Below are 16,976 nucleotides of genomic sequence, written 5' to 3' on the forward strand. Positions count from 1 at the left end.
CCAAATAGTGCACTATCGGGCTGATACAGTACAGTGCACTCCAATGGAGTGCACTGTACTCCATCGGAGGCGCTAATTTCTTCGGGCACCGGGAAAGTGCACATAAAAGCAGTAAAAACTGCTTTTCTGTGCACCCTCTGACTTAATATCATGGCAATATTAAGTCGGAGGTCCCGAAGGGTAAAAAAAAAAGAAAAAAAAATTTGAAATACTAAACAACTCAAAGTAGGCACAGGAGATGGAAAGCCCATGGGCAAACAATTATCAAAGTAAAACTTACCCAAAAACTGAAAACCCAATAGAGGGAAACTATCCGGATGTATGGGCAACAGGCGAAAAGCAGACTCAATATCTGCTTTTGCCATAAATGCCCCTGGCCCGCACTGTGTAAGTATTCAGACCGCAGAGTCAAAAGAAGCATAGGACACCGAACACAGCTCCCTCGGTACAAAGTCCTTGACCGAGTTGCCTGAGGGAAAGGACAAGTTGTGTATGAGGCGAAATTTTCCTGGTTCCTTTTTCGGAACCACGCCAACGGAGAGAGAATCATTCTCACAAATGGAGGCTCCTCTGGCCATTCTATCCAGAGATAACTCCGTCGCCAGCTTCTTAGCAATCACTTCATTCCATTTAACTCCCGCAGCAGAATGCTTTATCTGACACCGATCAATAACACCTGTAAAAGGGATGTGAAAACCTACCGAAAATCCCTCCCTGACTATCTTTGCTGCCCCGGCCCTAGGATAAATACTAAGCCAAGGTTCCATAGACTCAGCCCTCACCAGGGACGATGCCTTCTGAAAAACATCATTTTCCCGTCTGACCGGGACCAGGAATACTCCCGCCCTCTGAGGGTCCCTTCTTCACGCATCTGGTTGCCGGATGACCTGCTCCGCAGTTGGCACAGAGGTGTTTAAATTTATAGTCTGCGAAATTGCAGACCAACCTGTTAAAGTGCCAGCACACGTTGGATACTCCGCAAGTCAGATACTCCACGTCGGATACTCCCCAAGTTTTCCCGCACCGACTGTTGCGGGTCCTGGTCAAAAAGGCCTAACCCCCAATCCGCCACTGGTCGTCCCTGAAGGAACCCCACCCAGTCTCGCTGGAGCCACCCGTTAGTCATTTGAGTTAGCCATAACCCAACATGCTGAGTACCCCAAGACATAAATTTATTCTCCTCCATCTTGTCTCGGAAGTGCTCATCATAGTTGAGCTATGCCAACCCTCGTAGTCCTTGTGTGCAGCCAGTATAGCATCAGCATAAGCTAGCATCGGACCATACTGTGAGGCGTCCTGATGCCCTATTAAGCTAATCATCCTTAAGAAACAGCGGATCCAATTCAGGATCGCCTTAGGAACCTTCCTGTGTGTCTCCTGTGGACGCTTGCTATCTTTTTTCTTCCTACCCCCCTTTCCCCCCCCTCTACGGCCCTCTAAAAGCTTAAAGATATCTATGTACCTCCGCTTCCGTATTTTCTGCCGCATGGAGCGCGATACATCCTCACACGATTCTGAAAGGGTTACTAACGCCGGCGCTTCCCTGTCTAGCGACTGCGCTCTCCCATCCTTTGCTACGGCGGCCTTACCAGCGGATGAGGAAGATGAGGAGCTAGAAGAAGTGGTTGAGGAAGAAGAGGAACTAGGGGAGCTGTACCTTCCCCACCTGCGTCTATGCTTCGACCTTCCCAGCTTCCTGATCCTAACCTCCGCCTGGGCTGCCGAAGTATCCTCTCCTTACTTGTCCCGGACGCGTTCCCGCTCAATAGCCTCCTCCCCATCAGCCTGCCCTGTATTCCTTCCGTCCTCATTCACAACCTCACCCAACGGAACACCCACAGCGCTTAACTCACCCTGGGACATGGGAACCGAAGTCATCCCGGAGGCACTTGCTGCTGCCGCCTCCATATCTCTCCCGGCCACTGTCACAGGAACTGATCCATGTCCAGTACGGGAGGTCTCCGCCTGGTTGCCAGGGGTCATCCTCCCCTCCTGTTGCTCGCATTGCCCAACCTGCAATGCAGCAGAAGACGCAGCAGTCACCGGAGAAGAAAACCTATCCGCACCATAAGGATGACCTCAGCTCAGTGAGGGACTGGGTGGGTAACCCCTCCTCCAAGCCAAGCCCCTAAAGGCCAACCATTCTCCCCCACTGCGTGGCGGTATATACCCCATGCCTCCTACAGGTCCTCCATAGCCCCACATCACAGGAGGGCCTTCCAGGAGTTCCCTCCCCTTTCACCTCCCAAACCAAAACTTTGTATGTATTCTTGTGAGGGGCCCCACTCGCTGGGATATGTTGCCGTCCAGGCCAGGATGTCCTCGATGCACCCCCAGACCAGTCCTGAGCCATGCACGGTCCCTCCCCCACAAAACCCTGCTCATCTACCATCCCCATCCAGTCAGCCCCAGTACTAGGACTCGCCTAGTCATAAGCTCCCTCCCAAGCGGCTCCAGTTCCACTCGCTGGCCCAAATACACCTCGTCTCTGAACACACTCCTCTCTCCGTGTGTACACACACTGTTCCGCCTGCCCTAGAGCGCCGCTGGAGGGGAAGGCCTTTTCGGCTACAGTTTTTCCCCACTGAGCCTGGCCACCCCTGGTTACCCCGATGCTGGATGTGCTAGGGGCATTTTCTAATCCAAAAAAGCCCCCAGGACCGGCTTCTGTTGGAGCAGCCAGTAAACTCCTACCTTTACCTCTGCTCCTCCTCCCCCCCCCCCCCCCCCGCCGGCCTGGCCCACGCAGATGAACAGGCAATTGGCAAAACAGACACACTCCCCCTGGGCTGAACCCTCGAACTCCCCAATGCCATTGGGCCCACTGAGTCTGCTGGCAGAGCACAGGACTCCACCTCCCCCCCCCCCCCCCGCTCAACCCCCGAACCCCCCCCCCCCCCCAAGTTCCAAATGGACACACTGGGCGCTCACCATCAGATTCATGGTCGCTGACCACGACCTCTATCAGCTGCTCCTCCTCAGCCATGGTCTGTGCGCTGCGTGTTCAGGATTCCGACGGGCAAGAGGCACTCACTCGGTACAATTGCCCTTAAATAGGGCTCCCTACTCCCGATACTCCCCGCAGCGCTCTCCAACAATCAGATCGCGCCGCGAGGGAGTATTCAAATCTTCATCCAGGGACTCGGGGCTCCTCCCCCCCCCCCCCCCCCGCACCCGCCCCTTCCAGCTGAACTGCCCTTCCTTAAGGAAGGATTTGCAGCACATAATATGTGTGCCTAAGCTCATCATTACTTATACAGCCCCTTGTCTATGGGCAAAACTTGGCCAGAGTCGGGCAGTTGATGGGCAGCTTTAAAGATTTTAATAAAGAACTTTCTGCTACGATAGATCATCTTCCTTGTTGCTTTTATGGATCTAAGGTGTGAAATAGCACTGAGACATGTGAACTGATTACAACCAATTAGAAAGGAAGGAGGTACATGACGTAGTTAAACATGGGTGCGTAAAGCCACGGAATCCAACGATGCATACCCCAGGAGATGGATCCTGCATAGCTAAACTTTCCATGTGACCATACAAGTACTGCAAGGCATTGGGAGAGCATAATCAAAATCAAATTTATGAAGCATGGTGGGCAGATTAATAATAACAAGGATTATCCTGGAGGTAGAGACTGCCAATTTGTTCAGCCTTTTTAGCAGACAGAGTTCACACAAAAGGGAAAAGAATGAACTATTTTACATCTCCATCCAGTTCCCAAGAGAAGAACACCTTGAGTTTCTTAGCCAGGTCCAGTTCAAGGGTGTTAGACACCATAGGTAAAATGCCAGCTATGCATCACTCCTCTCCCAGTCCCAAAAGCATTCCTCTTCCTCTCTCCAGCCCCCCCACCACTGCCCCAGGAGCATTCCTCTTCCTCCCTATTCCTCCCGCTTCCTCTCCTCTCCTCACCTCTACCCCAGGAGCATTCCTCTTCATCCCTATTCCTCTCCCCACCCCTGCCCCAAGAGCATTCCTCTTCCTCTCTCTTCCTCTCCCCACCCCTGCCCCAGGAGCATTCCTCTTCCTCCCTCGTTCTCTCTCTTCCTCTCCCCACCCCTGCCCCAGGAGCATTCCTCTTCCTCCCTCGTTCTCTCTCTTCCTCTCCCCACCCCTGCCCCAGGAGCATTCCTCTTCCCCTGTCTTCCTCCACCCCTGCCTCAGGAGCATTCCTCTTCCCCTGTCTTCCTCCACCCCTGCCTCAGGAGCATTCCTCTTCCCCTGTCTTCCTCCACCCAGCTCCAGAATCATTTCTTTCCCAGACCCGGAGCATTCCCCTTCCTCTCTCTCCCCGCCCCTGAAAAAGCGTCAGCGCAGGAAGCACAGCTGGTGGTTTCAGCACTGCTGCAAACCCAGAAATGAAGCTGTGTTGTGGCGCCATGGGAGAGAGCTGGCAGAACAAGAGGAAGTAGCAGGGGGAACATTGGCAAACTCCCCCTGCTACAGCAAGGCTCGGGCCTCAATCAATTCCTGCCCAGTCCAGTCCTGCCACCGCTGCCCTTAAAACTGTGGTGCTCCAGGTGATTGCCCAGTGCTTCTACCAACTCTGCACTCACCCTGTAAGTGCTAATCTAAAATACTCTAGCCAGCCAATGACAATGTGTTAAGACACCAGAAACTGTGATTGTGCAAGCACACCTTATGCCATCCAAATAAATACACACGTAAGAGAAACAGATGGGCTGGACAAAAAAGAATTATATCATCATCCTATTCAGATTGTCTCATGCTCCAACTGCTCTCTTCTCCTGAAGTGGAACTCATTTTTTAACTTTTCTTTTATATTCTTGTAACTTTGGAAAAGCACAATAACGATGATTTTTTTTAGGCACAGAATTTATACCACGAACAGAAAAATATGAGAAAAGGTTCAACACCTCCCTCTGTTCTTCACACAACAGTGAAGTGCATCAGTCTACAGAATGTTAGCGTGTGTGGTCTTGTTTATCATAAAATGCAAGAACATCTATGGTCTTTTATCATTCCTGATAATTAGTGACCTGCATAATGAAATAACATGTAATGCTGATGACCAGAGAACAAATGTGTTTGTAGCTGTGCAGGTGAAATGTGAATATTGTAAAGCAGTCAGGTCATCTGCAAGTGTGAGGGAAATATTATATCTGCTTATTTGCATGGAAATTGCTGTTATTACTATGTTGTCTCCTCTCTTGCATGAGTTTCTGTGGGTGATTTATTTGCCTGGTCGGGAAGGGAATGAGTTTTTGCAAACAGCTATTGATTTGTAAGACTTCTCCATTCTTTGGGCACATCTGTAGAACACCTGTGTGAACTTATATACTTTAACTTTTATTATGAGAAAATGCCCTTTGTGCTCATATTTATTTTAAAGAAAATAACAGCTAGAGACAAGACCAGGCTGCTTCACCAGTGCAACAAATGCCAAAGGAAATAATTTGCATGTTTTCAATCTACTACTATTACTACATCTTCTGGTAAATTGTTGAATACATATACTTATCCTCTAAATAAACAGCATGCTTCCTGAATCCAAACAGGACAAAAAACAGTGCTTGAGGAAGTCAGGACCAAACACTGGTGCTACTAAACAAACACATAACAGAAACATTGCAGTAGCTAAGATCATATTGTTAGACAGAGGATAACAGAGAAATTTTCAAATGAAAATGTAAATGTAACATACTATCTTAGCAATTTTCAAAAGTCCATTTATGCATATTAAGTGCAATTAACAAGGATATAACCTATTGATAATTCAATGGCATATATTGGAGCAATTTTCAAAGGCACTTGCACAGGGCTGTGGCCTGGATGGGGCGGCAGCCTCAGGGCCGCAACCAAGTTGTCAGCTGCTGGCGCCGCCACGCCGCAAAGAAGAGGGGCCACAGAGGCAAAGAGGAGGGAGTTGAACGGCCGCGTTATGGTTCCCAACCCACCACGTGTTACTTATGTGGACTCTTGGACTGAGACAGGATAGAAGGCCCCAAGAAGGGGTCCCCAGGCTCTCTTCCATAGCAGGCGGACACTTCGACAAAGGCTGGGTCTAGGCACGGGGCCTGACAGTTGTCCTCTCAGTGGGTCAATGGCCAGCAAGAGGTATCCAGAGTATAATCCAATTTGGGGGCTGGCGGCAGGCAAGAGGAGTCCGAGGCACAGTCCGAGTCAGGGCATCATGCATTATTAAAACCTTTCAGGTATCTGAAGGTCTGAATCATATCTCCCCTGCACCTCCAATCTTCCAGAGTACGTATTTAGATCCTTCCGCTTCTCCCCACAAGTCTTCTGATACAGACTAGGGATGTGAATCGTTTTAGGACGATTAAAATTATCGTCCGATAATTTTAATATCGTCTTAAACCGTTATGGAACACAATACAATACAGATTCTAACGATTTATCGTTATAAATCGTTAGAATCGTGAGCCGGCACACTAAAACCCCCTAAAACCCACCCCCGACCCTTTAAATTAAATCCCCCACCCTCCCGAACCCCCCCCCCAAATAACTTAAATAACCTGCGGGTCCAGCGGCGGTCCGGAACGGCAGCGGTCCGGAACGGGCTCCTGCTCTGAATCTTGTCGTCTTCAGCCGGCGCCATTTTCCAAAATGGCGCCGAAAAATGGCGGCGGCCATAGACGAAAAAGATTGGACGGCAGGAGGTCCTTCCGGACCCCCGCTGGACTTTTGGCAAGTCTCGTGGGGGTCAGGAGGCCCCCCACAAGCTGGCCAAAAGTTCCTGGAGGTCCAGCGGGGGTCAGGGAGCGATTTCCCGCCGCGAATCGTTTTCGTACGGAAAATGGCGCCGGCAGGAGATCGACTGCAGGAGGTCGTTCAGCGAGGCGCCGGAACCCTCGCTGAACGACCTCCTGCAGTCGATCTCCTGCCGGCGCCATTTTCCGTACAAAAACGATTCGCGGCGGGAAATCGCTCCCTGACCCCCGCTGGACCTCCAGGAACTTTTGGCCAGCTTGTGGGGGGCCTCCTGACCCCCACGAGACTTGCCAAAAGTCCAGCGGGGGTCCGGAAGGACCTCCTGCCGTCCAATCTTTTTCGTCTATGGCCGCCGCCATTTTTCGGCGCCATTTTGGAAAATGGCGCCGGCTGAAGACGACAAGATTCAGAGCAGGAGCCCGTTCCGGACCGCTGCCGTTCCGGACCGCCGCTGGACCCGCAGGTTATTTAAGTTATTTGGGGGGGGGGTTCGGGAGGGTGGGGGATTTAATTTAAAGGGTCGGGGGTGGGTTTTAGGGGGTTTTAATGTGCCGGTTTTTCGATTTTTCGATTTTTAACGATTTTTAACGATTTTTCACGATATTTTACCCCCCCAAACGGCAACAATACGATTTCCTCCCCCTCCCAGCCGAAATCGATCGTTAAGACGATCGAGGACACGATTCACATCCCTAATACAGACCCCCACACATTTTGATTGCCCTTCTCTGGACCGTCTCCATCCTGTCTCTATCCTTTTTGCGATACGGTTTTCAGAACTGAACACAGTACTCCAGGTGAGGCTTCACCATGGACATGTACTAGGGGCATTATCCCCCCCTTTTTCTCTATGTAGCCTAGCATTCTTCAGCAAAAGCACAAAAGCTGAGGAGATATGAAGAAAAAAGAAAGAAGAAACATTAAAATAAGATGTATAGATAGATCCCAAAGCAATTCCATAGGGAACGAGGAAAGAAAATTAGTATAGTTAAAATACCACTGACAAAAGCTGAAACAGAAAAATTCTGGAGAAATGTATGTAACTGACCCTTTGGTCATTATCATTAGGCTCTAGGTAAATTCTTAGTTCAGTTAGAGCAGTATAGGTTAGAGGATGGTGGAGGTTACCATTCAAATGCAGCCCCTCCCTTAAGCAGCTCTGTGGGCAGTCTCTTATGGTTTGCTTGAAGTTAGGAGGTAGGAAGGAGTTTTCTTCTGAGTTGTTTTTTTTCAGGCCCAATCAGAGGAGTCAGGAAGATATTCCTTCGAGTCCATTCACTGGCTAGCTGGGATTTCCCTCTGGGTTGATTTTTGGGGTTTGCGCTTTTTCATGGTAGGAGCTTTGTGAGACTCTTGGCTATAACCTGAGCCCAGGGCATGGGAAAGCCTTTATCTGGGGGTGCCCTTGGTAGGGAAGACCTGCCCCTCCATACCCTCAGTGAGGAAGGAGTTTTGGTGGTGGCCTGCTGCAAGGAGGAACTCCTGTGTTAAATTCTGTTGAAGGAGAAAAGACTTCAGTTTTGAGATCCAAGATGATGATGTTTAGGCTGCCCCTTCCTTCCTGTACTGGAGCAGGGAGGGCTGCCTGTTTCCATGAGATCTCTTCCATCCGGACTCCAGAGAAAGAAATAGAGAGAAACAAGAGAATAAAAGATCACCTAATCATGAGTAAGAACAAAACTGAGGACACCAACCAGGAGTCTTCAATTTGAGGAGAGAGAGGTTTTGGGACACTCTGTGCAAAGACTGCATGTTGCTAGCTTTACTAGTTTGGAAGGGGTTTTCCTGCCCAACTAAAGGACACCCTGCCACCTGGGAACATCACCTAGCCAAGCCCTGGAAGGTGGATATTTTTCCTTGCCCTACTAGTGAAATTCATGCACAGATAGAGGGAAGAATTGTAAGAAAGAGGAAAAACAATTGTGTTGCTGAGGACTTTCTTACTGCCTGATTGCCCATCAGTAAAGAACCTTATTTTGGAGTTACTGACCCAGTGACTCCTGTGTGGTTTTTGGACACACAGCACACACACTGATAACCCTTACCCTTCTCACAGGAATCAGGATGAACAACGGAGGCACCCCTACTACTCTTGGTTCCCTTTCTTCCAATTGAAAAGTTTCCACCTCTGGAAATGAAATGGGGTATTCAAGCTAGCCAGAGGTCCAAACCCTGAAGAGACAAAAAAAAAAAAATGGTGTGGCCCATCTGAGTGCAGTCCACCTCCCACATTAAGATTACAGTTATACGAAGATCCTGTAGAGTACAACAGAGAAGCAGAATGTCTACCCAGTACAGGAGAATAGGGAAAGGATAGACATCAAAACTATGGCATGGCCTAAAATAATAATGAGAGAACTGGAAGCCAGTTTAAAAACAGCCTTAAACTGGAAGAACCCTGGCCCTGGTGGGGTGTTCAATTTTTGGCTCAAGCAGTTAACATCTCTTCACTAAGACCTGTTAAACTGTAAACTCAATTCATCAGACAACCATAATTAATACCATAATGGTTAATAAGAGGCAGACCATTTCTTCCCAAGGAAGACCAAAACAACAACTTTAAAAATTATCGATCTATAACATGCCTACCTACAATCTACAATGCTGTTCACTGTAATAGATGCAGATAGAATGTGTGATCACATCCACTTTAATCACTTTAATAGCATCATGGCAACAAAAGAGAAGGGTAACAAAAGAGATCATACAGAACCAAAGATCAGTTAATACTGAAAAAAGTCATCAGCTGTAAGAAAAGTTCAAAATATCAGTAAAGCATGGATAAACTATAGAAAAGCTTTTGCTAGTATGCCACACTCTTAGATAATATATTGCCTTGAAATGCTCAGAGTGAATCCTGGATTGAAAGATTATGTCAAATTTGTCATGAAAATGTGGCAGACTACACTCCATCTGAATTATGAAGATGGACAATATGTCATTCCTAATATCAAAATCCAGTGAGGAATATTTCAGGAAGATTCTCTTTCACCACTCTTGTTTTGCCTGGCACTGAAACCACGGAACATTCTTTTTATCTCTTTGAGCTATGAATTTCAACAATTCCAGAGATGCTAATGATCCACAGACATATCATACCTACTGTTTATAGATGACTTGAAGCTTCTGAATCAATCACATAAACGTTTCAAAGTGCAATCTTAAATATATTACAACAAATAACATTCAGGTGTACTGATATTTCTTAAACAGTTATATAAAATAAGTTAAATTTATTAAGTACTAAAGTATCTTAATAATATCACATAATTAAACAATACTGTATATAAAGAAAAATGTAACGAAATATACATAGAGGATAATTTTAAAAGAATTGTGCGCAAGCTCATAAATGACAACTTATAGACTCGCAAGCACATGAGTATGAATTTTATATTGAGTGAGTGCATGATATAAAATACATGTAATTTAGCATATACATTGTGTGTGAATGTTGTGCTTACATTTTATACATGGTTGCACATGAATCATACATGTGCATCCTTTTGTGATGCACAACTTCTGGTTCTTCTGGGGCAGGCTGCAGTGCCACCACCAGAGTACCAGCCTAACTTCACCAACATGGATGATTTAATTATTTATTTATAATTAAATTGGGTATGTGTTTACATTATTAGCTGTATCCTATAGTTAATTTTCTACTACAGTAAAAGTCCCTTTAAAGACATCCCATAGACATAAATCTCTGAACCACATATAGCCCTGAATGCCACTTGCCATGCAGGTTTGTCCATTCATTGTTATCCTTCTCTTATCTACCTTTACATCAGCATTTTGATTTAGTTGTGTTAACCTTGCACCCCTAAAACAGTTACTAGTAAAGGAGATCACAAATTAGAGGAATAAATTTATATGTACCACTTACCTCCCCATTGGGTAACAGATATGAATGTAGCTAAGCCACAAGCAGAGTGTATAAAGTTAATATTATGTTATGTATCCCTTAAATAAATTCACTGCATAGGGAGATAAGGAGCATACATGAGGAGGCCCTTTCTGAATCAGTGTACTTTACTACAGAGAAGAAGTGCCATATAGATATTCTGATAGGAACAGCATTCACCTGACGCAGGTTGCTGCTGAAAGGTCTACTAATTTACCTTGATGTCCCATAGGCTTCAGATGTCACAAAAATGAAATGCTATCTTACAGAGAGGAAGACCTACCAGACTTAATATAGGTGTCTAATATCTGTATAGCACCAAGCCTACTCTTCTCCATGCTCACAGTGACTATCTTGGCTGATAGGGCCCTGCTAATTTTGTGAAGGCTCCTAGCTTCCATCTGCCAATCTCTTCAAGGACTTAATCACTCTTAAATCTCTCAAATCCCTATCATTCGCTGGACATTGCCTACAAGAAGATTGCTTAGCCCTTCTTTCAGTTAGATATCTAGAATCCTGTGCTATTTGAGAACTCTTAGAGCTAAGCTCCCAGCTGACAGCAATCAGGCACTTTTTGTTGTTTAAATGATCTAGCCCTCTAACTTTTATCAGTACTAATTTAAAAAAGACAATAAAACTAAACTGATTCCAGCCAATCAGCAGAGCCTTCTATTATCTGAAGCTGGGTCTGAGATATAATAATCTGCAGCTTTTTCCCATCCATACAGATTTAAGAGGACAAAGTGTTGGTAGGATAGAATAAATGACAGTCCCTATAGAAATCCTGGGCCTCATATATTGGAAGACATAGGACACATATGAGATACATACAGCCTAAAATATGGTCCATTTCCAGGTTGAGAGAGATACTGGTTTACAGGGAATAAGACTAAGCCTCAAATATTAATCATCCAGGCCTCTGATGATGAATTCATCTGCACATTCCATGTTATCCTAATATCCAAGATATACCTTGTGGAGGAGGAATTGCAGCAGGCTCCATGGCATCAGGGACTGGTAGGTTCAGTCCAGGTCTTATCCATATTACAAATTTAGTATCCACTGGACTGGATACTAAAGTCCCCGAGCAGATAGAACATACTGTTATCCCATGTGTAGAGTCTCTATGCACTCACAAGTGTAAATGCATGTATACCACAGCTTTAGAGGATATATACATAAATAAAAACTTAAGAACATAAGAACATGCCATACTGGGTCAGACCAAGGGACCATCAAGCCCAGCATCCTGTTTCTAACAGTGGCTAACCCAGGCCATAAGAACCTGGCAAGTACCCAAAAACTAAGTCTATTCCATATTATCGTTGCTAGTAATAGCAGTGGCTATTTTCTAAGTCAACTTAATTAATAGCAGGTAAGGGACTTCTCCTCCAAGAACTTATCCAATCCTTTTTTAAACACAGCCACACTAACTGCACTAACCACATCGCTAGCAACAAATTCCAGAGTTTAATTGTGCGTTGAGTAAAAAAGAACTTTCTCCGATTAATTTTAAATGTGCCACATGCTAACTTCATGGAGTGCCCCCTAGTCTTTCTATTATCCAAAAGAGTAAATAACTGATTCACATTAACCCGTTCTAGACCTTCATGATTTTAAACACCTCTATCATATCCCCCCTCAGCCATCTCTTCTCCAAGCTGAACAGCCCTAACCTCTTTAGTCTTTCCTCATAGGGGAGCTGTTCCATTCCCTTGATCATTTTGGTCGCCCTTCTCTGTACCTTTTCCATCGCAATTATATCTTTTTTGTGATGCAGCGACCAGAATTGTACACAGTATTCAAGGTGTGGTCTCACCATGGAGCGATACAGAGGCATTATGACATTTTCCGTTTTATTCACCATTCCCTTTCTAATAATTCCCAACATTCTGTTTGGTTTTATGACTGCCGCAGCACACTGAACCGATGATTACTTCTAAGTAATCTAAAAAGTCATGGGATAGGAGGCGATGTCCTTTTGTGGATTACAAGCTGGTTAAAAGACAGGAAACAGAGAGTAGGATTAAATGGTCAATTTTCTCAGTGGAAAAGTGTAAACAGTGGAGTGCCTCAGGGATCTGTACTTGGACCGGTGCTTTTCAATATATATATAAATGATCTGGAAAGGAATACGACGAGTGAGGTTATCAAATTTGCAGATGATACAAAATTATTTAGAGTAGTTAAATCACAAGCAGACTGTGATACATTGCAGGAGGACCTTGCAAGACTTGAAGATTGGGCATCCAAATGGCAGATGAAATTTAATATGGACAAGTGCAAGGTGTTGCATATAGGGAAAAATAACCGTTGCTGTAGTTACACGATGTTAGGTTCCATATTAGGAGCTACCACCCAGGAAAAAGATCTAGGTATCATAGTGGATAATACTTTAAAATCGTCGGCTCAGTGTGCTGCAGCAGTCAAAAAAGCAAATAGAATGTTAGGAATTATTAGGAAGGGAATGGTTAATAGAACGGAAAATGTCATAATGCTTCTATATCGCTCCATGGTGAGACCACACCTTGAATACTGTGTACAATTCTGGTCGCCGCATCTCAAAAAAGATATAGTTGCGATGGAGAAGGTACAGAGAAGGGCAACCAAAATGATAAAGGGGATGGAACAGCTTCCCTATGAGGATAGGCTGAAGAGATTAGGGCTATTCAGCTTGGAGAAGAGACGGCTGAGGGGGGATATGATAAAGGTCTTTAAGATCATGAGAGGTCTTGAACGAGTAGATGTGACTCGGTTATTTTCACTTTCGAATAATAGAAGGACTAGAGGGCATTCCATGAAGTTAGCAAGTAGCACATTTAAGACTAATCGGAGAAAATTCTTTTTCACTCAACGCACAATAAAGCTCTGGAATTTGTTGCCAGAGGATGTGGTTAGTGCAGTTAGTGTAGCTGGGTTCAAAAAAGGTTTGGATAAGTTCTTGGAGGAGAAGTCCATTAATGGCTATTAATCAATTTTACTTAGGGAATAGCCACTGCTATTAGAAACATAGAAATGACGGCAGAAGAAGACCAAACGGCCCATCCAGTCTGCCCAGCAAGCTTCACACATTTTTTCTCATACTTATCTGTTTCTCTTAGCTCTTTGGTTCTATTTCCCTTCCACCCCCACCATTAATGTAGAGAGCAGTGATGGAGCTGCATCCAAGTGAAATATCAAGCTTGATTAGTTAGGGGTAGTAGGGGAAGTAACCGCCGCATTAAGCAAGCTACACCCATGCTTATTTGTTTTACCCAGACTATGTTATTCAGCCCTTATTGGTTGTTTTTCTTCTCCCCTGCCGTTGAAGCAGGGAGCTATGCTGGATATGCATGTAGTATCAGTTTTTCTTCTCCCCTGCCGTTAAAGCAGAGAGCTATGCTGGAAATGCATTGAAAGTGAAGTATCAGGCTTATTTGGTTTGGGGTAGTAACCGCCGTAACAAGCCAGCTACTCCCCGCTTTGTGAGTGCGAATCCTTTTTTTCTTCTCCCCTGCTGTTGAAGCAGAGAGCTATGCTGGATATGCGTGAAGTATCAGTTTTTCTTCTCCCCTGCCGTTGAATCAGGGAGCTATGCTGGATATGCGTGAAGTATCAGTTTTTCTTCTCCCCTGCCGTTGAAGCAGGGAGCTATGCTGGATATGCGTGAAGTATCAGTTTTTCTTCTCCCCTACCGTTGAAGCAGAGCGCATCAGTAGCATGGGATCTTCTTAGTGTTTGGGTAATTGCCCGGTTCTTGTGGCCTGGTTTTGGCCTCTGTTGGAAACAGGATGCTGGGCTTGATGGACCCTTGGTCTGATCCAGCATGGCAATTTCTTATGTTCTTATGATTTCAATGTGTTATCCACAGTCTGTGGCTGGAGGTAAGTTCTTCTCTCACAATATTCACATGGTCTGCATAGGTCCTGTCTCATTCAGCACACACACACATGGGCCTACTGCTCTGCATCACCCAGCCTCTGTTTTCAGCTTACCAATATCCTCATTCACACATAGTTACATTGAGAATGCTCTCAGAGACTTTTGTCAAGTCTTGGGGGACCATCCTGTCCCCCATAAGACTTGCCAAAAGTCCAGTAGGGGTCTGGGAGCGACCTCCTGCACGCGAGCTGTCAGCTGCTAGTAATCAAAATGGCGCCGATAGCCTTTGCCCTTACTATGTCACAGGGGCTACTGGTGCCATTGGTCAGCCTCTGTCACATGGTAGGAGCATTTTGATGCGAGGCAGGCCAGATAGCCCGACGGCACGGAGGGAGAAATCGCTCGCGGGACCCTGCTGGACCACCGGGGATGTTAGTAAGTCTTGGGGAGGGATCGGGATGGTAGGGGGGGGTTGTAATTATAGTGTATATATAATGTATTATAGTGTATTATAGTAAATGTTAATGCTTGGGGTGGGTTTTTTTGAGCTTCGTTTTCCTGCGTTGTTTTTTGGGCCCGTTTTTGTTCGTTTTTCCAAAAAACTAACCGAGGAAAAACAAACTTTATCCTGAAGCATCTGACTCAAAAAACGACCCGGTAGAAAAAAACAAAGCTCATCTCTGTCATACCTAGTAGTACCTGACGTAGTGGGACAAACAGACAATCATCTTATGTCTCTTTAGTCTTGGCCATTAGATCTCATGGCCTTCTCAATTATAACAACACATAACACCCAAATCTGGCTTATGTGGCTATCCTGTCTCTGGGTAAGCAGCTCCAACACTCGCAGCTCTGCTGTGCCTTCCCTATATGGCCAGAACTGATCAGTGTTCTGCTCTATTTGTGCAGGAAAGTAGGAACAGGTTGCCACCCCCAGCTCAGCTCCAATTCTAGGGGAGAGGCAGAACTGATATACATTGCAGGCTCAACTTCACTTCCTTTGGTCCCAGAAAGCTACTCTGAGTTGTTCACCCAAAAATGTATATTGAAACAGATGTACAGAGTTATGTAGTTGAGAGAGGAACTATTCAGACTCGCTGGGGGTAGGGCGATTACACAGGGTGAAGGGGAAGAGAGTTTGCAGGAAGGGGAAAGAGTACCCAGAAACATATTGTAATAAATGAGTGGGCTAGAAATGCCCATGCTGGATCACCAAATTAAGAGAAGGAGGGAGTGGAAGAAGCGAACCATATAGTCACTATCAGCCATCTACAGTTTTCCACTGTGATCTTGCATTCCGAGTCTGTAGTCGTCCTTTAGCTACCTGGTGCTCATCCAATTTATACAGAGTATGAAAAAATTGCTAGGGTACATGCTTAAGAATAAAAATGTATTGTAATCCCATGGACTTCAGATGTCACAGAACATACATGCAATATGACACAAACAATTGATATATAATAGCTACCTGTCCAAAAAAAGGCTCTTACACATCGCTAACTTTCAGCCAGCCGACCCATTTCCATGCTGATAATCTGTAGCCATTGAAAATCCCTTCAACGAGCAAACAAAAGAATAGCTCTCTTATATCCTACCCTTCAGAGGTCTTCAGGCAGTTCCCAGCAGAAAACAATCACTCTCTTCTTGCTGATAAACAATGTTGGCCCCCCTAAACCTCTTCCATGTGATGAACATGGAATGGACTAGAATAATGACATGATTAAAGGAATTTTACAGAGCTAGTACTGCAGCTGGAGGTTCAGGTAATGTGGGATTTTCCCCAGCTAGTTCTCATTAATACTGATCTGGCATTACAAATGGATGGGAGTGAAGAAGAAAAACATTGGGTGAAATCTAAAATCTGGTATGGATACTTTTAGAGATACAGGACCCATTGAAATAAGTTTGAGTTAGACTTCCTAAATTAATGCCCATGAACAGATGGAAAGATTAGACAAATTCCCTAGGCTTTATCTTCCAGACCTCTTCTGTTATTGTATTCTGTATCCTCAGTTCCCCGAGCTACCTTGTGCTGGGCCAATAGCAGCTGCATACACAAGTCCAGTCCAGGCATTGCCCACATAGGAAATCTTAGGGAGAACCCTGGATCAGGATTGCAAGGTTATAGAGGATAATTATCACAAGCAAGCGCCTGAGATAATCAACCCACTCCGCCACACTCCAAGACAGTCAGGTGTTCATATTATCCACAATGATCTTACATAAGCCTGAAGAGTCTCCCCTTGATAGCTTAATGATCTTCAGGCACATCACTCTTGATATGATTAACATTTGGCCTTACGTGTATCATGATCATTAGGTGGAGAATTCCACCTAGAAAACAGCTGCCTATTTGCCATTTGTAGGTTTTAGTATTTGAATAGTTATGCATACAAATATATGTTTGTGCACATACATTTCAAATAGGGTACAAATATAAGCACTTTCAGCCTATTTGATGCCATGCCAGCCATTATAACATACGCACGTATATGTGCGCATGGTATCAAACAGGCTG

The sequence above is a fragment of the Rhinatrema bivittatum genome, chromosome 2 (assembly GCF_901001135.1).
Source record: "Rhinatrema bivittatum chromosome 2, aRhiBiv1.1, whole genome shotgun sequence".
Taxonomy (NCBI): domain Eukaryota; kingdom Metazoa; phylum Chordata; class Amphibia; order Gymnophiona; family Rhinatrematidae; genus Rhinatrema; species Rhinatrema bivittatum.